Below are 21,961 nucleotides of genomic sequence, written 5' to 3'. Positions count from 1 at the left end.
AGTTCTTTATTAACCATCACCAGGCACTGTACTAGGTGCTGAGGATGATATAATGAATAATAAAATAAAATTTTTCTCATGTTTATTTTGCACCTGCTATTCTAGACAACAGGGATTCTGAAATGAATAAAACAGACAAAATCCATGTTCTTGTGACTCACATTCCAGTAAGGGAGACAGACAATACAGTCCAATAAGATAATTCCTAATTGTAATGAATGCTATCAGGAAAGCAGGACAAGTTACAAAATAGAGAAGGATCCAGAGAAAAAGCTACTTTAGATAGTGTAGCCAAGGGAGGCCTCTCTGAGAATGTGTCTTGTGAGTTTAGACCTGAATATTGAAAGCTGGCTAGGGACGAAATAGAATCAGAAGTGTAAAAGCCCTAAAACAGTAGTGGAAGGAGCTGGTGTGGTATAGATAAGGATTAGAATAGAATCTGTAGACATGAATATGAAACTATACATGAACTCTTCAGAAGTATACACCATAGTGAATAAGGTCAGGTAACATTAACAAAAAATAAATGGTGAAATATGACAAAGCCTAAATGAGAACAACTGTGTGATGACAAAGGCCACAGTTAACCTACAGAGGTATGCAATTCTTCTCCCCAGAAAAATTCTCAGCATTGTTCTTGAGCGATGAAAAAGAGAAGCTAAAAAATATGGTGAAATACTGAGTTTCAAGAAACTAAACCTAAGGCAAGTCTGAGTTGCTAACAAAGGACTCCTGACAATGTCAAGGAAGGGAGTCAGCCTGCCGTTGCCCTGGAAGTGGTCTGGTCGCTCTCAAAATATAGTATGTGATCTCAATTGGTTCCTGTAGTCCATGGTTGCTGTGGAAACCTTGCTCCTACAATACATATCCACTTAATACTTCCAAGCATTTCATTAGACAGATAATTGAATGCATTCAATCAGATAGCTACTGACAACCTGGGTGACTCATACCCTGCTAGAGAGGATCTCAAAAGGGATCTTTCCAACTCATTTCTCTTCAAAAACGTAGATCTAACTGTCATAAAAGAATATGATGAGAGCTAAAGTGAACATCAGAGTCCATGAAAAGAGACAGAAACAGCATGGGGCAACAGAGACTTGAACGTGCATAAGAGCAAATGATGACGTTAATAGCACTGCTCTGAACACGGGCTTACATATAGTCCAGGAGGGTGGTACTGTTCTGTAACCCCAGCTGCTCAGGAGCCTGGTGAAGGAAGGTCACAGCAAGTTTAAGACCTGCCTAACAGTATGAGTTTAAAGCCACCTAGGGCAACTTAGTGAGTTATAGTCTGGCTGTCCAGGAGCCCTGTATGTAGACCAGGCTGGCCTCAAACTCAGAGCTACTCCTGCCTCTGCTTCCAGAATGCTGGGATTAAAAGCGTGTACCACCAGTCCCAACTTCAAAATAAAACTTTTTAAAGGGTTGAAGATGTAGCTCTGGTACATTGTGTGCCCAGCATGTGAAAGGCCCTGTAAATAGCCCCCAGTCCATAAATGAATATACAATCATAGAAACTCTTCAAATATTAATCCAGTCCTCACAGCAACCCCTTGAGGTAGATACATTAGCATCACCATTTTGTGGATGAGGAAACAGACTGAAAACACTTTCTAATTTACTTGCTCCAGGTCACATAGTGACTATGTATCCACATAAGCTGGGTTTCCTAATGGTGCAGGTTATAATGGTTAACATTGGCAGTTTAATAAGAACTAGAATCATCTCAGAATAAACTTCTAGCTATGTCTGTGAGGAAATTTCTAGGTTGGATTACTCGGGGTGTGAAGATCAATCTGAATTGTGGCTAGCACCACAACCTGGGTGACTCATACCCTGCTGTGGGCTGGGGTTCTAGGCTAAACCAAAGAGGGGCGAGCACAAGCTGGATACTCTCTTCCCCCTGTTTTCTGACAGTGGATAAGATCTGGTTAGCCACCCGACACTCCACTTGCCATGACACCCATGCACTTATAGAGCACACCCTCAAACTGTTGAGCCTAAAGCAACCCATCCTTCCTAGCATAGCTGTTTTCAAGAATTTTGTCACAGCAATGAGAAAAATCAGCTAACACACAGCTCCAAAGTCCAGGTTATTATCTCCTCAGTTGTACCACTGCTGGCTATTTTATAGCAACTGGTATATGGATGTAATAAGATAGGGTAATCAGCAAGATATTTGTATAATTTAAGTCACAGAAACCAAGTATGGTTTGTATACTCTTGGGGAAAAAAAAACCATCAGGATGATGACCCAAGTGCCAAACCAGGCAGCTAAGTTATAGGCTGAAGTTATAGAAATAAAAAAGCCATTTTCAAATTTATGTTATGATCTGTATTTTACAGCATATTAATGGGGTAATGTATGGATTTAGGTTTAAAACCAAACTCAGAGTGAAAACTGATTTGTACAGAGAATTTAGTCTTTGGGGAAAATATGTAGAAGAATCACCAGCTACAGATATTAAGTTTTTCATTTTGAAATAATTTATCAGAAAATTATCTCTATGGGCTGGTGATGTAGCTCAATGATAAAGGGCTTGACTAGCATGCAGTAGGCTCTGGATTAAATCCCCAGTGCTGGCGAAAGGGTTTATTTAGTCCAGGAGTGGTGGTGTCCACCTATGAGAGCAGCTTTTGGGAGACAGAGAAAGTGGTTGCTGCAAATTCCAGGCCAGTCAAGGCCACAAAGTGAAACCCTATGAAAAAAAAGAAGAGAAATATATCCCAATGGACTGGCAAGTGGAATTCAGTTGTAAAGACTTGCCAAGCATGCACAAGGCCCTGGGATTCATTCCAGCACCTAAAAAAGTATCAAGGAGGAAGGAGGAGTATATCAAAATGTCATAGTATACAAAATACTGTTTTTTGAAGTGCTCATTATGAAAACCATAGCCTGAGCCTTGGATCAAGCCCTCTGTCATGAAATAACACCCCTAGCCCTATAAACAACCCTTTCCTAGGAATATTTTTATTGACTCTTTGACAATTTCATATGTGTATGTGGTGTATGAATAAGAATGGCCCTAATAAGTTCATATATTTGAATACTTAGTCATAAAAAAGGGGGAATGACACTATTTAGGTTTAGGAGATATGGCATTATTGGGGTAGGTGTGACCTTGTCGGAGGAAGTGTGTCACTGGTGGGGGGGGGGACTTTGCTTTGAGGTTTTAAAAGCTCAAGCCAGGCCTAGTGTTTCTCTATTCCTGCTGCCTGGGGATCTAGATACAGAGTTCTCAGCTATTTCTGCAGCACCATGTCTGCCTGCATGCCACCACGCTTCCTGCAATGACAATGGACTGAACCTCTGAAACTTTAAGCAGATCCCAATTAAGTGTTTTCCTTCAGAAGAGTTGCCATGGTCATGGTTGTCTCTTCGAAGCAATAGAACCCTCAGACACTATGCAATGTATTTTCATCACATTCACCCTCAATTCCCCTCCCCCACGCTCCCAGGAACTCCCCAGCAGATCCCCTTTCACCTTCCCTTCCTTTCCTTGTTTTCTGTAACCCATTGAGTCTTATTAATACTACCTATTGGAATGTTGACAGATCTTGTTGACTTGATGATCTGTGCAGGTCTTGTGCAGGTGTACAAACTTCACCGAAGAGTGCCAGTAACAGTGATACTTACAGGCAAATCTTTTTCTTTTTAAAGATTTATTTATTTATTATATGTGAGTACACTGTAGCTGTCTTCAGACACCAGAAGAAGGCATCAGATCTCTTTTCGGATGGTTGTGAACCACCATGTGGGTGCTGGGATTTGAACTCGCGACCTTTGGAAGAGCAGTCAGTGCTCTTACCCGTTGAGACATCTCTCCAGGCCCTAACAGGCAAATCTTTTTTTTTTTAAAGATTTATTTATTTATTATATGTAAGTACACTGTAGCTATCTTCAGACACCCCAGAGGAGGGCATCTGATCTCATTACAGATGGTTGTTAGCCACCATGTGGTTGCTGGGATTTGAACTTAGGACCTTCAGAAGAGCAGTCAGTGCTCTTAACCGCTAAGCCATCTCTCCAGCCCCAACAGGCAAATCTTAAAGTGAAAAATCATCAGATATTATAGCGGTCTTATAATGGATGTTTTCAATTATCTTAGCATTGAAGTTGTGGACTGAGAGTGTGGCTCAGTAGTCGAGCATTTATCTAGCATTCATAAACCCTGTGTTCAATCCCCCAGCACTTCAAGGAAACAAACAAAAAAGATTGAATTTGCTTAAAAACAAGCCAATAAATTAATTAATTAATTAATTAATCTCATGACTAAGAAGTTACACTAACATTTTATTATATAAAATTATGATGAAAATACTGTTCTAGAATTGATAGCTTATACATTGTTTTATATTGTTATTACACCTAATATCTTATATAAGTAATAAAATATTTTTTAAGGGCTGGAGAGATGGCTTAGCAGTTAAGAGCACTGACTGCTCTTCTGGAGGTCCCGAGTTCAAATCCTAGCAACCACATGATGGCTCACAACCATCTGTAATGAGGTCCGATGCCCTCTTCTGGGGTGTCTGAAGACAGACACAGTGTACTCACACATATAATAAATAAACCTTAAAAAAAGAAAATATTAAAAAAAATTTAAAACCCTTCTTATTTAAGAATCTTTAATGTGCTTCTCTTCTGTTTCCTTGTCTTTTGAATGAGAAGCAATTTGCATGTGCCCCCAAAAATCAGTGGTTCCCACACCTGTGTGGTGCTTTTTAATGAGCTTTACTTGGATTACAATGGACTCAAACATCTCCAAATACCTCTCCATTGATATTAGGTGTGTGTGTGTGTGGTGACTAGATGTAGTATAATAAAACAGAAATGGAGAAACTAATGTACATATTTGTCATTTTCATATAAACAGAATTATCTTGCATTATGTGGCCAATTGCTTTTATCACTTGGAGGAAGGTGATAAAATCTTTCTTTAAGAATGATTCCCACAACCTACTAGGAATACCCTCAATTGCATGGGTCCCTGATGGATAAAATGGCTGTATTTGTTTACTTTTATAGGGATGTGATGAATATGGTAATATGGGCAGAATTGTGGTCAAGCATGTTTCTCTAGGTCCACATTCAAAGGTGGGTTACTGAGTCATAGAGTAAAGGTGTTTTCAGCTTAATATGCACTAACTATTAAAGGTAGGAATATAGCTCCATGATACAGCACTTGCTTTATGTACATAAGCCTCTGGATTTGATGCTAGTACCAATTTTTAAAGAAAACATTGCATACTGCTAAATTGTCATTATTAAGATTAAGGGATATGCTATTTTTTTACTCCTATCAGGAGCATATCTCCACATTTTTCAATTTTCCTAAAAACATGGCTTTTGAATTATTTTAAATTATTCATCAATCTGGAAGGTGAACAATTATAACTCATCTTTGTTTTCTTCCCTCTCCGTTTTCTTATTTTATTTTATTTTTAGACAGAATCTCAGACTGTAGCCTGTGCTGGACTCAAATAGCCCTGGCTTCCATAGCTCTGGGATTTTTAGTCATAAGTTACTATATCTAGACTGCTTCTATTTTTATTGCTGTCATTAGCATATATTGGTTGTACAAACAACAAATGTTGGCAAGAGCATACTGCGGTTATTATTCAGTGCTAATGAAAATGCTGCTCACTGATTTGCCTGCTCCCAGGGCCATGCTCAGCTACTTTTTTTTTTATACAGCCCAAGCCCACCTGCGCATGCAAATCAGTATGTCACAACAAGGAGAAAAACAACTAGTACCACCTCAAAAATTACAAACAGAACTCTTGTGTGAGTCCAGGCATGGTGGTACAAGCCGGTTATCCCAACACTCAAAAGGTTAAGTGAAGAGCATGACCATTGGGCTCTTCCAAAGCCAAATCGGGCTACATAGATTAGTTCAAAGCCAGCCTGAGCTACAAATTCAAACTTCTATATGACCCAGCCATACTTCTTCTGGAAGAAGTCGCTTAATATAAGCCTAATATTGATATAACATTAAGTTTAATAATAGGGATACCTAGCCTGAAATGGTGGCTCATTACTTTAATCCCAGTGCTTGAGAGGCAGAGGCAGATGGATACTTGTAAGTTCAAGGTCAGCCTGCTCTACAGAGTGAGCTCCAGGAGAGAAACTGTCTCAAAACAAAATACCAAAAAATAGGGATATCTGCATATCTACCTTTGCTGAGGGACTTCATAATAAACAGTTACTGAATCAGCCTAAAATGTCCATCAAAAATGAAAGGGTAAAAGAAATGTAGTTAGTTATACACAATGAAGTTTTATTCAGCTATTCAGAAGAATGCAATTATTTCATTTGAAGGAAAATGGAAGAAACTGAGGCTGGGTGATCTAACAGTGGTCGTCTGCATGCTGGAGGCTGAGAGCCTGGTAGCTACTCAGTCCATAAAGGAATCGCTGCTGAACACCTGGAAGATTCCTGGAATGTCATTGTATTGTGTCAGTCCACCCTGGAACCTGAATAACTTGGATTCTGATCTTCTCATAGGATGGCGGCAGGAGCAGAGATAGACATAGCAGACAGCAAGAAGGGCAGGCATTCATGCGGGCAAGCAAGTATTGTAGCACCATTTTCTTTGGAACTCTGTATCTGAGTCACAGGTGGAAGGTAGTTTGATCATCTTCCCTCAGTTAATTCTGCCTGGGAATACCCTGGAAATACCTCAGTCAAAAGACACATCTCTTAATTGATTTTAGAGTCAATCAATTTGACAATGAAAATTAACCACCACAATACTTAATTTGTTTATGACTTGTGTTGCCATGAAGAAGTATAAATATTGATATGGTCACTTAATATGTTTATATCAGTCTTACTTTTTATGGCTTCTGTTTTGTTCATTATGTTTTGCCCTATTCAATTCCATTTTCTATATTGTTTACATTCCAAATGCTTTCCCCTTTCCCGGTTCCCCCCTCCCCATATGTCCCATAGGCTCTCTTCTCCCCACCCATTCTCCAAACACCCCCATCCCTTTTCTCTGTCCTGGCAGTCCCCTACAATGCTGCATCAAGCCTTTCCAGGACCAGGGACCTCTCCTTCCTTCTTCATGGGAGTCATTTGATATGCTAATTTTGTCTTCAGTATTCACTTTCTATTAATTACATTTTTAGTTATTTCATGAAGTAGTGTGTGTGTGTGTGTGTGTGTGTGTATCAAGACAGAGTTTCTCTGTATAGCTCTTTCTGGCAGTCCTGGAACTCATTCTGTAGACCAGGCTGGCCTCAGATTCATAGAGATCCACCTGTCTCTGCCTCGTGAGTTCTGGGTTTAAAGGTGTTTGCCACCAGGCCTGGATTATAAATTCTGTTTTATTTAGCCCTTCACCCACCCCCAGCTCCTCACCCCATCCCAATTTAAGCCTTTCCATGATAGTATTCCCCTCTCAATTTTCATATCTTAAGTGTTTTCACCTAGGGCCTTCCCTCCATGCCATGCCCCATGGCTCCTTTCTTGCTTCCAGACCTCTACATGACCTCAGCCTTACTTGAATACAGAAATCTAAAACTTTGAATCTACATATGAAAGAGAACATATAGTGTTTGTCTTTTGGGGCCTGGGTTATTTCGCCCAGTATATTTTCCAGTTCTACTCATTTTCCTGTGAACTTGATAATTTCACTTTTCCTTACAACTGAAAACAAGTTCAATTTCTGTTCCCCAGTTGACAGATATCTAGGCTGTTTCTGTTTCCTACTTATTGTAAATAGAACAGCAATAACCATGCCTGTGCAGATAGCTCTTTAGATTCTACAATGTAGTAGGATATAGAACCCTTGAGTATATGCCCAGAGGTGGTATAGTTGCATCATATGGTAGTTCTGTTTTTAACTTTTTGAGGAACCCCACACTGATGCAGATAGTGGCTGCACTAATTTATACATGTGCCACTGGTGAATAAAAGTTTCCTTTTTCCATCTCCTCGTTAGCATTTGAGAACATTAGTTTCCTTGGTGATAGTCTGTAGGCATAAATTTTTTGCAACCTACTTTTAATAAGGGTTCAACCTCTCCTCTAGCTCACCACCCAACAGAAGTAGTGGAAGAGAAAGTTATTAGAATATGGGGAACGTGGACCTGTTCAGCAATAGTTCTTTGGGGGCGAGCTTGATCTTCTTGGGCAGCAGTTCAGTCCCGTAGTAAACACCAAATATGATTCAGCAGCTGCAGACCAGTCCTCTAGGTAGGCAGACACCAGGCATGAACCAGCAGCTACAGTCCAGTCCTTTCAGCACGCAGACACCAGGCAGATGTTCAATCCTGAAGAAACTGCCAAACTCCCCTACTGGCCTGAGACAAAGATTCAGAAGCAACAAGCTGCCACAGGAACCTCACAAACAGTTCTTGGGCAAGCTTCTCTCAATGGTGGCATTATCACAAGTTGAGCTCAACAATACTATGTAAAGTGAACCAATATGTACATGTCTTTAACGAAGAATAACAAGGCAGAGCAAACCAAAGCTCAGTGCTCCTCTCCCACTGTCTGTGAGGTCATATTTATACACCCTCATCAAGAGTCCTTTCATGTGTTTGCTATAGCCAACCATCCTTTCACCTGTGTCTGCTTCAGGAAAACAATCTTTCATGTGTTTGCTTTAGAAGATATCCCTTCACCTGTGTGCCCCAGCAAAACACCACTAGACATAACTAACTTTCCAAAGAAATTAGAGTCTCCACTTCAGTAGCCATTCTGATTTGGATGAGATGAAATCTCAAAGTAGTTTTAATTTGTATTTCCCTGGTGGCTAAGAATGTTGAACGCTATCAAAAAGTATGTATTTGCCATTTTTTTGCTTCTTCTTTTGAAATACCTGTGTTCAATTCCATAGGTCAGTTTTTAAAATTGGGTTTTCTTGATGTTTAATACTCAGATTTTTTATAATAATCTATCTTTAAAATTATAATTATATAATTGAATTTCTCCCTACCTTTCCTCCCTCCAACTCCTCCAATGTGCTCCACTGCACTCTCAGATTTGCTTTTTCTTTGTGTGTGTGTATATATATATATATATATCCCTAAATATAAAAATACAACCTGCTCAGTTCAAATAATGTCTCCATATATGCTCTCAGTGCGGAACACTTAATGAATCCTTTGTCTATTATAGATATTAATTTCCTACCTAGTGTACAGCCAGCAAAGATTTTGTCCTATTCTCAATTGAGTGTCTCTTCTGATGCACTGACCTTTTTGTTTAGTCCCATTTATTGATTGTTAGTATTATTTCCTGAGTGACCAGAGTCCTGTTCAGAAAGTCTTTACCTGTGCCTGTAACTTGAAGCATACTGTCTACTTTCTCCTCGAATAGTTTCAAACAAAATATTGATCCATTTTGAGTTGATTTTTATGCAGGGTGAGACATAAGGATCTAGTTTCATACTTGTATGTCTTAATATCCAGTTTACCCACACTATTTGATGAATATGTTATCATTTCTATTGTATGTTTGTTTTGGTCTGTGGCAAAATGAAGTGGCTATAGTTGTGTGGGCGTCTACCTGGATTGTTTTACTGATCTATGTTTGGTTTTATACCTGTAACATGCTGTTTTTTAAATATGCCTTTGTAGTATAGTTTGGAATCAGACATTGTGCAATATTCTCTTTGGTCAAGATTACTTTGGCTATCTGGGTCCTTGAGCTCCCATATGAATTTTTCAGATTTTTTGTTCTATTTCTGTGAAGAATGCTTCTGGCATTTTTTCTTTTCTTGAATTGAGTTTTATTGAATTTGTAGATTGTTTTTGGTAGGTTAACCATTTTCACAATATTATTTCACTATGCGAACATCGGAGGTTACCTTGGGTTTTTTGTTGTTATTTGTTTGTTTGGGTTGGGTTTTTTTTTTTTTTCTATTTCTGCGATAAAGACAAAGGCCAAAAGCAACATGAGGAAGAAAAGGTTTATATTAGCTTACATTGCCACATCACAGTCCATCATTGACAGAACTCAAGGTAGGAACCTGGAGGAAAGAATTGAAGCAGACCCAGGGAGGAAGGCTGCTTACTGGCTTGCCTCCCACGGCTCACTCATCTAGCACTTTTTATAAAACTCAAGACCACCTGTCCAGGGGTCGCACTACTAATAGTGGGCTGGATCCTCCCAATATTGATCATCAATTAAGAAAGTATAACTTTTATTTTTTCAAAACCTATTCTTTACGATGGTTCTTAAACTCTTTAACCTCCCTTGTAGCCCACCACCCACCAGAGGTAGTGGAAAAGAAAGGATGGGGGCATGTGGACCTGTCTAGAAAGGTTCTTTGGAGCAACTCCCATTTGTGTTGTCTGGAAATCAGCAGTTCAGTTCACAGGACAGCAGTGGGCAGCTCAATCTACCCTCAGACTCAGCTTGCGTCAGCAGGAGGGACCAAGAGGAATGCCAAGAATAGTTCTCAGCTGTGCCTCTCTCAGTGAAGCAAAGATCAGCAAAGCCCCGGCACCAACAGGGTGCAAGCTTGCCCAGCTAGCTAGCTGTACCAGTAAGCTGACCTCAGTCACTCTGTCACTGTCCACTGAGTCCTTTTTATACTGCCCCTAACATCATGTGTCCTCCACGGGTCTCGCCTCAGCACATGCATCTGTCTCAGCTGACATCACTCTGCCAACCAGCCTGAGTCCGAGGAAACAGCAAGAAACTGCAGCACACCACTAGAAGCTTTTTATTGGTGAGTTTCTCTCTATGAAATCCCGATAAATGTAGTTCAACTATGCAGTGTAAGGTGGACCAATGCGTGTGTATTGTTAGCGAAGAATTCTTCATCATGTGTCCTTTCACGGGCTTGCTTCAGCAGAACATCCTTTCTCCTGTGTCTGCTTCAGCTAAACATTCCTTCACAAGTCTGCCTTAGTTTTTCACATGTGTCCACTTCAGCTAAATGTTCCTTCACATGTTTGCCCCAGCAAAACACCAACCAACTTTTCCAAAGAACCCTTAAGTTTCCACTTCACACAGACTTGGCCTACAGGCCCATCGGATGAGGGAGGGCATTTTCTCAATAGTGTCTCATCCCAGATGGCCAAGGCTTGTGTCAAGTTAGAAAAAAAACTAGTCAGCACAAAGGTCTTCTAATATCTTCCTCAATTTCTTCTTCAGTGTTTTTAAGTTTTCATTGTAGAGGTCTTTCACTTCCTATTTAGGTTTATTCAAAGACATTTTTTGATTCTATTGTGAGTGGGGCTGTTTCTCTGATTTCTTTCTTAGTATGCTTGTCATTGATATATAGGAAAGGTAATGATTTTTATGCTAATTGTGTGTCCTGCCGATTTACTAAAAGTGTTTATCAGCTCCTGGAGTTTTGTGGTACAGTCTTTGATGTCTCTTAAGTATAGAATCATATTATCTGCAAGTAGAAATATTTCAACTTCCTTGTTTATTTGTTATCTTTTTATTTCCTTTATTGTCTTACTGTTGTAGCTAAGACTTCAATCACTATACTAAATAGGAGTGATCACCCTTGTCCTTTGGTACTAATGCCTTGAGTTTAGCATAATTTGGGCTATAGTTTTGTCATACCCTTTATTATGGTGAAATATGTTTGCACAGCTCCAGGGACAGGGACAGTGAAGGAATAAGAAGACACACACATAGGCATACAGTAAAGCTGGGCTCTCTGATGCAGAAGCTGCAGCACCCCAGAATCTTAGGGCGTTTATTATAAACAGTTAAACAGAGAGGCAGAGTTATTGCATACAGCAGAACAAGGAGATGGGGTTATTTATATAAGACTGAAAAAAGAAGGCAGATTTAGCTTCTTTTTTTCGAAGAGAAGTCTCTGTAGAGGATCAATCTTCAGATGGTAAACATCCAGGTGTAGGAAGATAGAGTGGACATTTTCTGCACACACTATCAACATTCACACACAGACCGGAAGGCAGCTTTGCCATCCTTTTGAGCCTCATTCTGGGAGAAAGATGTTGCGATTTTCCCATGAATCTGAGGTTCTGGTCCTTGAGTTGATTGTGCACAGGTTAATAATACACTCAGGCCTTCAAATATTCAGGGCTTCCCCTGATCCTCATATTCCCTCAATCCTTAGTATCTTCAGAGCTTTATATATGTATTTCACCAAAGGCCTTTTCTGCATTTACTGAGATGATCATGTGACTTTTGTCTATGAGTCCATTTATGTGATAAATTACATTGATTTGCATATGTGAATAATCCCTGAACCTTTTGGACTGAAGCTAACTTGATCATGGTTAACGATCTCTTTGAATCTATTCTTGGATTCCAGTTGCAAATATTTATTGTCGAGAAATGCTTACACCTATCTTCTTTGGGGAAATTGGTCTACAGTTATTATTTGTTATTGTTGTGTCTTTGTCTACTTTTACTGGCTTCATGAAAAAGATCTGGGAAGCATTCCTTCTGTTTTATGGAATAATTTGATAAGTATTGTTTTTCATTCTTTGATGGCTTGGTTAGAATTCTGCTTTGAATCTATCTGAACATAGGCTTTTGGGGTGGAGGAGATTTACTACTGCACCAATCTTGCTGTTTGTTACAGATCAATTTAAATGATCTCATCTTGGTTTAACGTTACAATATATTGCATATTTATGAATTCATCCACTTTTAGATTTTCCAATTTGAATAAATTTAAGTTTTTAAGGTATGATGATACTTTCTAAATCTCACTGATATCTGTTGTAATCTCTTCCTTTTCATCTAGAATCTTATCAATTTGATCTTTTCTCTGTATTTTCTGGTGCATTTGATTAACAGTTTGTCGATTTTGTTTATATTTCCAAAGAGCCATTTTCTTCATTTCATCAATTCTTGTTATTTATTTTGCCATTGTTTGTTTCTATTTCACTGGATTCTGCCATAATTTTAATTATTTTGATCTACTAGTTTAGGTATTGGTTTGGCTTTGTTTGTTCAATTTTTAAAGATGTATAATTAAGTATTCTGTAGCATATGCATTTAGAGCTATAAAATTCCCTCTTGTGTCTGCCTTCAATGGAATCCAATTGATTTAGGTGTTCTCTTCTAGGAATTTATTTCCTTCTTGATTTGTTCAGTGGTTCCATCCATTATTTTCATTGCATCATGACAGTATCACTGTTATTATTATGCCACACTCTGTATGTACACACACACACACACACACACACACACACACTGCGATAAATATGTGGAAGTCAGAAACTTTTAGAAGTTCGTTCTCTCCTTCCATTATGAGCTCAGAAGATCAAACTCATGTTTTCTGGCTTCCTGAGGAAGTGGTTTTATCTGCTTAGTTATCTTGCCAGAGAAGGAATTGCTCCCACACATTATCCAAGTGAGTTGCTTAATCTTCATGGGTTTGGGTATTCCTGTTGTTTCACTTCCTGTTAACTTCTATCTTTAATCCAGTGAGGTCAGACAGAACACAAGCAATTATTTCTGTTTTCCTGTATTTTTGAAACTTGCTTTGCTTCCTACTATTTGATCTATTTTAGCATATATAACCTATGGATGCTCAGATGAATGTATATTCTCGAGTGTTTGGATGGAATGTTCTGTAGATATCTGTTATGTGCATTGCTTTATGATGTCATTTAACTCAGGTGTTTCTCTATTTTTATGTCTGGATGGTGAGGGTGGCATATTGGAGTCACCTACAATCTGCTGAGATTAATCAGTGGTTTAGTATCTAGTAATGTTTGTTTTAGAAAATTGAGTCTTCAGTGTATATACACTTAAAATTGTAAGAACCCACTGATTCCAATTAGTGCTTCCCATGCAGAGCACCATTTACTGGAGCATGAGTAACCTACCATGATCCACACTGTGGAAGAAAACTGACTCTCCTTCCCCCCAGCACCCACCACCTGCCAAAAGCACCCCACATTTTCTTAAAATTATCACCGACTTTGTCTGAATGATTCAGCTCCTTTACCTTGTCTTCAAGCCCTGATATTCTGTCCTTCACACGTTCCAGCAAGGCTTTCCCCTGGGTTTTTAAAATTTTGATTTGATACCTTTTTCCATCTATAGATTTGTTTCAGTCTAGGTTTTCTTCAGTATTTCTCATTATTGAATACTATTTTTGTATCCTGAATTTACTTTCAAATTTTATGCAGCTATTTGTGTTCTCCTAGAATTCATTCAAGAGATTATTGGTGTGCTCTTTGAATTCATTCTTGAGTTTATGTCTGACTTCTTTGAGTTCTCTGAACATATTTGTAATCATTTTACTTTGAATTATTTTTCTGAAAATTTCTCTGAGTCCCTCTCATTGGTGGCCATTACTATGGTTCTGTTTTTTGTTGTTTTGGTGATTTTTGTTTAGGTTTCTATTTTCTACTTTTTATTTTTTTGACACGAGCACTGGTTGGGGGATGTTCAAGACAGGGTTTCTCTGTGTAGCTCTGGCTCTCCTAGAACTTGCTCTGTAAACCAGGCTGGTCTTGAACTTAGAGATCCACCTGTCTCTGCCTCCTGAGTGCTGGGATTAAATGTGTGCACCACCACAGCCCAGCTGGTACTGGTAATTTTGAAGGAGACAAGTTATTTTGGATTTTCATGGAACTTGTGGGTTTGCACTGGGACATGCATATCTGGAATACATTTGTTGGTTAACTGTTTCTGTTGCTCCTATGTTGATCAGGCATTTTGATTGGTGTTTCCCCAGTTTGGTTCTTGTTGGCTCAGCTTGGTGATACTTGAACTTAAATTGTGGGGTCACTTGTTGCTGATATCTGGATGGGATAGCTAAGATTATCCCCACATGGCTAGGGGTGGCGTGACCGCTGACTATATACAGTGCAGTGAGGAAGTGTGCAGGAGGTGGAGTTGAGGCATTGCTCATCCTCTGGTCTCATGAGCCAGGGTGCTTGTAAAGTGACAGAGGCTCCACTGATAGCTGAAAGTCATATATATTCTGACCGCCTAGACCGCTATGCACACAGGGCTGGAGTGTAGGCCATGGACAGCAATTGAGAGCTGTGCATTCTCATGAACTAGGGCTCATAGCAAATCAGAGTATATGCTGGGATGGGGAGCATGATCTTGGTTCTCATAAGCCAGAGTGCATGCTGGAGGCAGGAGGGGGTTGTGTATCCATACAGCAGGAGTATGTTGGTATATGTGAAATTAAGTGGTGGAAACTGGAGATTACTGATGTTAATTTATAGTTAGGGTGGCTGAGGTACTCCAGCCTTGGTTAGGTAACAGCAGAATGGTGGGTGGGGTTAAAGCCTCTTGTCTTACTGACATCTGGGGAAATAGCCTGGGATGTACTGACCTCTGGGGCAACAGGAAGGGGCCAAACTCTGTGTTAAAGGCTTATTGAGCTCTCCAGCAATGGGTAGGGGGTGGGTAGGTGATGGTGCAGACATGCTAGCTTCTGGGATGACAGGAGAGTCCAAAAAGCTCTGCTGCTCAGCACACTAGCCTCTGAGACAATGGGTGAAGACCATTTGTTGTTTTTAAAATATTACTCCTCTCAAGTAACAACTATTATCTTGTTTGTTGTTGTTGTTGTTGTTGTTTTTGCATTCTGTTACAGTACTTTCTATTTACATCTTCAATTTTAATCTTAAACTCATTTTATTCTCTCTCCTTTCTGGTACTCTCTTCCCTTAGATCTTCTTATGGCTGCCAGCTTCACAGCTTAACTCAAATACTGCTTTCTCAGAGTCATGTTCTGGTCACCACAATTAGCACCCTCACACTGCTCTACGATGTACTATAGTTCATTACTCAGATTTATTTCCATCAAAGATAATCTCTCTGAGTTTACTTTAGGGAATTTAGTATTAGTATGGTTTGAGTGTGAAATGTTCCCTAAAGCCTTGTTTGCCAAGTGGTGGGCTTCCAGTTCATGAGGATATTAACAAAATCCGTGGATCACTCCACTGATTTATTATGTAGAACTGGAGGCTTTGTTGGATGGTCATGGATATTAGGAGATAGGAAAGGGATAGGAGATAGGAAGTAAGTCATTGAATGTGTACCTCATTCATCAAGTATCATATTCCTGGCTCCTGGCTCTCTTGCTTCCCGGCTATTATGACACAAGCAGCTTTATTTTACTAAATGCTCTCCAACATGATTTTCAATCAAAGACCTAAAAGTGACCAACTGACCATGCAGTGAAACCTATGAATCATGAGCCAAGATGAATCTTTCTTTTAAGTTTTTTATGTCAAATATTTTGTTATAGCAATGAAAGTCTAATACAAATATGGTACAGGGATGTAACTATTTTTGTCTGAAAGAATAGCTAGTTGTCTTAGCATCAGCATTTCCTTCTCCAAAGAATTGTTTCAGTTAATATGGTTTTCTACAGTTTTTAAGAAAGGATTGAAGGGATCTGGAGAGATGGCTCAGTGGTTAATAGCACTGACTGCACTTCCAGAGGTCTTGAGTTCAATTTCCAGTAACCACATGGTGGCTCACAACCATCTGTAGTGGGATCTGATGCCCCCTTCTGGGGTGCAGGTGTACATGCAGATAGAATGCTCACACACTAAATAAATACATCTCAAAAAAAGAAAGAAAGAAATAAAGAAAGAAAAGAAAAGATGATGTACTGCTAGTTTTATGTCAACTTGGCACAAGCCAAAGTTATTTTGGAAGAGGATACCTCAACTGAGAAAAGGCACCTACTAAATTGGCTTGTGGGTAAGTCTGTGGTGCATTTCCGTGATTACTGATGTAGGAGAGCCCAGCCCACTACAGGTGATGCCATCCCAGGGGTAGTGGTCCTTGGTGGCCCTAAGAAAGCTAGCCGAGCAGGTCATGGAGAACAAGTGAGTTAGCAGCACTCCTCCATGGCCTCTGCATCAGCTCCTGCCCTGACTTCCCTAGATGATGGACTCCAAGCTATAATATGAAAATAAACCATTTCTTCCTCAGGTTGTTTATTGTCACGACAGAGTGTTAAAATTATTATTTGTATACCAAAATCACATTTAGAATTTTTAAAGATTTTTTTTCCAGATAGGGTTTCTCTGTGTAGCCCTGGCTGTCCTGGAACTCACTCGGTAGGTTGGCCTCGAACTCAGAAATCCTCCTGCCTCTGCCTCCCAAGTGCTGGGATTAAAAGTGTGCACCACCACTGCCTGGATAAAGATTTACTTTTAATTTTGTGTATGTGCCCAATAACTGTAAGTGCCAACAGAGGTCAGAGGGGTTGGAGCCCTCTGGAGTTGCAGTTACTGTGATGGTTAACTACCTGACATGCATGTTGAGAATCAAACTCTGGTCCTCTAGAAGAAGTCTCTCTCTCTCTCTCTCTCTCTCTCTCTCTCTCTCTCTCTCTCTCTCTCTCTCTCTCTCTCTCTCTCTCTTTCTCTCTCTCTCTCTCTTTCCTGAGCCATCACTTCAGTGTCTCAAGCATGCTAAGCACACATTGTAACACGGGCATAACCTTCACACACCACACAGAGGTTAAAAAAATCAGATATAGAGTATGTAGAGGATGTATTAACTTCCTCTGAGTACTTTAACAAAATATTATAAACTAGGGGTTGGAGAGATAGGTTAGCAGTGAAGAGCATTGATCATTCTTCCTGAGGACCCAGCAACCACAGGGAGACTCACATCTCTCTGCAACTCTATTTCCAGGGGCTCAACACTCACACAGACATACATTCAGGCAAAATGCTAGTGTACATAAAAAGGTAATAAATAAATAAATTATTAAAAATATTATAAACTAGGGGGTTTAATGTAACTGAAATGTATTGTCTCACAATTCTTCAGCCAAGAAGCCTAGAATCAAATTGTTGACAGGTCTGCTTTCTTGTCTCTTATTTTGGTGGTTGCCATTCTTGACTTGTTGTGTTAAGGCAGAGTCTCATGTAGCTGATTCTGGCCTCAAACTCCCTGTGTAGGCAAGGATGACCTACAACTTCTAATTCTCCTAATTCCACTTCCTGAGTGTTGGGAGTATAGGCGTGCACCACCACACCCAGTATATGTGTGCTAAGGATGAAACCCAGGGCTTCATGTATGCTAAGAAATAACTCTAGTAAATGAGCTCTACCGGAGCAAGACATTTCTTGCCTTTGTAGACTTAAGACTTCTTCTGTAGTGTACTCTCTTCATGTGTCTGAATTGCTTTCTGTTCCGTTTTGCCATCGTTTGTTTTTGAGATGTGGTCTAAGCTCGCCTTGCCTCACCCTCATGAGTCATGGGAATTCAGGCATGTGCAACAGTGCCTAGCTTTAATTTATTCTTGTCCAGTCATTGGATTGGACCTATCCTGACATACTATGACCTTATTTTGATGTGGTAATATCTGCAAAGACACTTTCCAATAATGACACAAGTCTCATGAAATTTGAAGGAATGTTATTTAAAACAGTGGAGAGCATTATGTTTTTCTGAGATAGGGTTTTACACTGTATCTCAGTATGCCCTGGGCTAACTAGACCATCTTGTGGAACCCCAGGTTAGAAACCCAGGCTGACCTTTAGCTCATATTGATTTATCTGACTCTCCTGAATGTTAATATTGCAAGCATGAGAGCATAATATATTAAATTTTGTATTTAAATCATGTCTAGAAGAGAGTCCCAAGTTTTTAATTTTCAGAAGCTTCACTGGGTCTGGAAGTATGTCTCAGTGGTAGGATGTTTGCTTAGCTCACACAAGGCCTGGGGGGGTGTCTATCCTTAGCTACAAAAATTATTAAAAAAATACTGACTTGATAAATCATACTAATACACACCTGGAAAAGTACACATGGGAGTAAACTAGAACATTTCTGGAAAATGAGTGTTAGAAAACTCATTCTGTCATGGGCAGGTAAGATGGTGCAGTAAATAAAGGCCCTTTTTACCAAATCTGATGACCTGAGTCAGTCTGGCAAGTTGTTCTCCACACATACACACACACACACACACACACACACACCTGAAAAAAAAAGAAAAAAGAAAACTAGTTCTGTCATATATTAAAAATACTACAGTTAGTGGGGGGCTGGAGAGGTGGTTCAGTGGTTAAGAGCACTGACTGCTCTTCCAGAGGTCCTGATTTCAATTCCCAGGAACCACCTGGTGGCTCACAACCATCTGTAATGGGATCTGATGCCTTCTTCTGGTGTGTTTGAAGACAGCTACAGTGTACTCACATTAAATAAATAAATAAATAAATAAATAAATATTAAAAATACTACAGTTAAAATTAGTAAAGTAATTTAGTATAAGAAAATAATTAGATCAATGGAATAAAGAGGTTCCATAAGAAAACCAAAATACATGGGCAATTTAATTTATGATAAAGATAACAACCAAAGTGGGTGAGGAGAAGGGGGGGTCTATACTGCCAATAGCACTTAGATAACTGTTTGGTAGTAAGGAGAAAGTATCTTTAGCTCACTCCGTACTCCAAAGTATGATTCTAGGTGGTTCAGAATTGCTAACAGGGAAAAACCCAAAATTCAATAATTCTTGAAAAAAATAAGATAGTTCTTTGTACTCTAGGAAATAGAAAGGTTCTTTATATTTTATAGCAGAACCCCATATTCAGATTCCATAAAGAAAATTATTGATGAATTTGACTTCACAAAAATTAAATGCTCTATGAGGCAAAAATATCATAAAGCAAATTCAAAACGGGCAACAAAACTGGGAACATGCATTGACTACATATATGACAAGGGCTTTCAATTTATAAATTGGTATGGAAAAATGTGCTTGGGGGTTGAGAGATGGCTCACTAGTTAAAACACTGGCTGCTCTTCCAGAGGATCTGGATTCAATTTCAAGTACCCACATGGCAGCTCACAGTTAACTCTAGTTTCAGAGGCTCCGATGCCCTCTCCTGGCCTCTGTGGGTACCAGTCATTTGGTGCACCAGTATATATGCAGACAAAACACCCATACACATAAAATAAATGTATTAGAGAAGAAAAGTTCAAAACCCAATAGTAAATCAAAGAATTACTTTAGAGAAAAATAAATGCATATCACCAGAGACTTGATATTCAAATCTATTCATGGTTAATGGAATATAACTCCAAACAATAAAATGTTTGTGTATCAGATTGGGAAACATTTTAAAATCTGATTATATGTATGGCTAGTGATAGTATAGGGAAATACACTTTCACGAACTGCTGGTGAGGCACTGTGAGATACTCCTTTGAGGTTTAAGTTTAAATATTTAAATACAGTATTATAGTAGCATGCATTTGTGCCCTCAGTGCATAGTATCAGTTTTGGTAGTCCTTCTTCAGCAACCATTCCCCATGTTTTTCTTCCTAATTATTTGTAGTGCTAAAAATGAAGAAATAGTTTACATTTGCACTGCTGTGTGTGGTTTGTGCGTGGCCCTGAAAACTTTGTGCTTGAGAACTTTCATTTCTCTATGGGGCAGTGTTGAGAGATAGGACCTTGTAAGAGATACTTGGGTAATGAGGATGTGTCTTAGGTTTTTACTGCTGTGAACAGACACCATGACCAAGGCAACTCTTTTTCTTTGTCTTGTTTTGTTTTCCTGTATAAAAAAGATCCCAATATAAATCAGGGAAGGAAGAAGATAGATATGCCTACCCTTTAGTGTAGAGGAATGGGAGGGTAAGGGGGGTAAACCTTGTAAGGAGAGGTTGTCATTTAAGGCTTAAAATATTCTCTGTAAGAAATCTGGAGGAGTGTCCACAGCCTCAGGGGAAGGCAGAAGCTGCCACTTCAGTGAGGTTCTCTCCACCAAAACTGGGAAATGTGGCCCCTCTCCTCAGTCTGGGTCACTTTCCTCCTTGGGCAGGTTAGAGTGCTGCAGGGCTTTGAAGGCAGAGATTCCCTGGGTTAAAGGTCAGCATTTCCAGCAGCAGCTGTGTTCCTGATTTGTCCATCTCTGGCACCACTGACTGCACTGGCGGAGGCCCTCTGGGGGGCAAAGGCTCCTGGAGGTAGAGATATCTCTTGAGGCCAGTCGTCTTCTGGAGGCAATCTAATGAAATCAAAGCTTTTTCCCAACTGGTCAGCTTCAGAGTTTCCACAGAAGCAAGGTATCCAATGAAGCATCTCCGTGAAGATATGGCCAAATGCTCCACGTGTCCACAGGTGTTGTTTAGGTAGACTTCTGCACCGGTACCAGAGTGTAACAACCACAGGCGTGAGGGCCATCTGGGAGCTGTAGATTCTGGCTAGGCCAAAGTCAGGCATCTTGATCATCCCAATACTTGTCACTAGAATGTTCTCTGGCTTCAGGTCCTGGTGAACAATGCAGTTTGCATGAAGAAAATCTAGGCTGCTTAGAAACTGATGCATCAGATCCTTAATGGTCTCAACTGGCAAGCCTGGCAGTGGTATTTTGTCCAGGTATATCCTTAGGTCCTGGTCTATATGCTCAAACACTACGGTGATCTTGATGTCCTGATCAGTTCGGGAAGTAGCACAGACATCCATCAATGTACAAGATTAGGATGTTCAAAGGCTCCCAGCCTCCTTAACAAGGCCACCTCATGAACTGTGCTGACTAAAAGGCTCCCTCCAGATGCTCCTCCTTTAGGAACTCTCATACTCTTGAGGGCCACAAAGTGACCACTGTGGGGATCTCAGGTTTTTTACACTGTCCCATAGGCACCAACACCAATTTCAGCCACAGATTCATATCAAGTGGTAGCCATTCTCGCAGCAGGGGATCTTATGCCTGGCCAAGAGCTGAGGAGGTGGCTATTTACCTGTGTTTGGGAGTAGGTTCCTGTGGTGCCATACACCAGGGATTGATCTTGGGCAGCTGGATGTTTTGGGACAGACCATAGACAGAGGCCACGAGCTAGAAAGGCTCCTTCACCCCCATCCTCACCATGTCCCAAGGCAAGTCTTATAAAGGACAACATTTAATTGGGGCTGGCTTACAGGTTCAGAGGTTCAGTCCATTATCATCAAGTGGGAACATGGCAGCATCCAGGCAGGCATGGTGCAGGAGGAGCTGAGAGATCTCCATCTTCATCTGAAGGCTGCTAGCAGAAAACTGACTTCCAGGCAGCTAGGATG

The 21,961-nt window shown here is 40.0% G+C and overlaps 1 pseudogene; it reads right to left on the bottom strand.

Annotated features, from left to right (window-relative positions):
• Nucleotides 1-20,696: 20,696 nt before the first annotated feature.
• LOC127675636 (cyclin-dependent kinase 4-like) lies at nucleotides 20,697-21,591 on the bottom strand (annotated as a pseudogene).
• Between the last annotated feature and the right edge of the window lie 370 nt (nucleotides 21,592-21,961).

Source organism: Apodemus sylvaticus, chromosome X, assembly GCF_947179515.1.
Source record: "Apodemus sylvaticus chromosome X, mApoSyl1.1, whole genome shotgun sequence".
Lineage (NCBI taxonomy): Eukaryota > Metazoa > Chordata > Mammalia > Rodentia > Muridae > Apodemus > Apodemus sylvaticus.
Note: the sequence above shows the minus strand (reverse complement) of the source record. Positions and strands in the feature narration are given on the sequence as shown.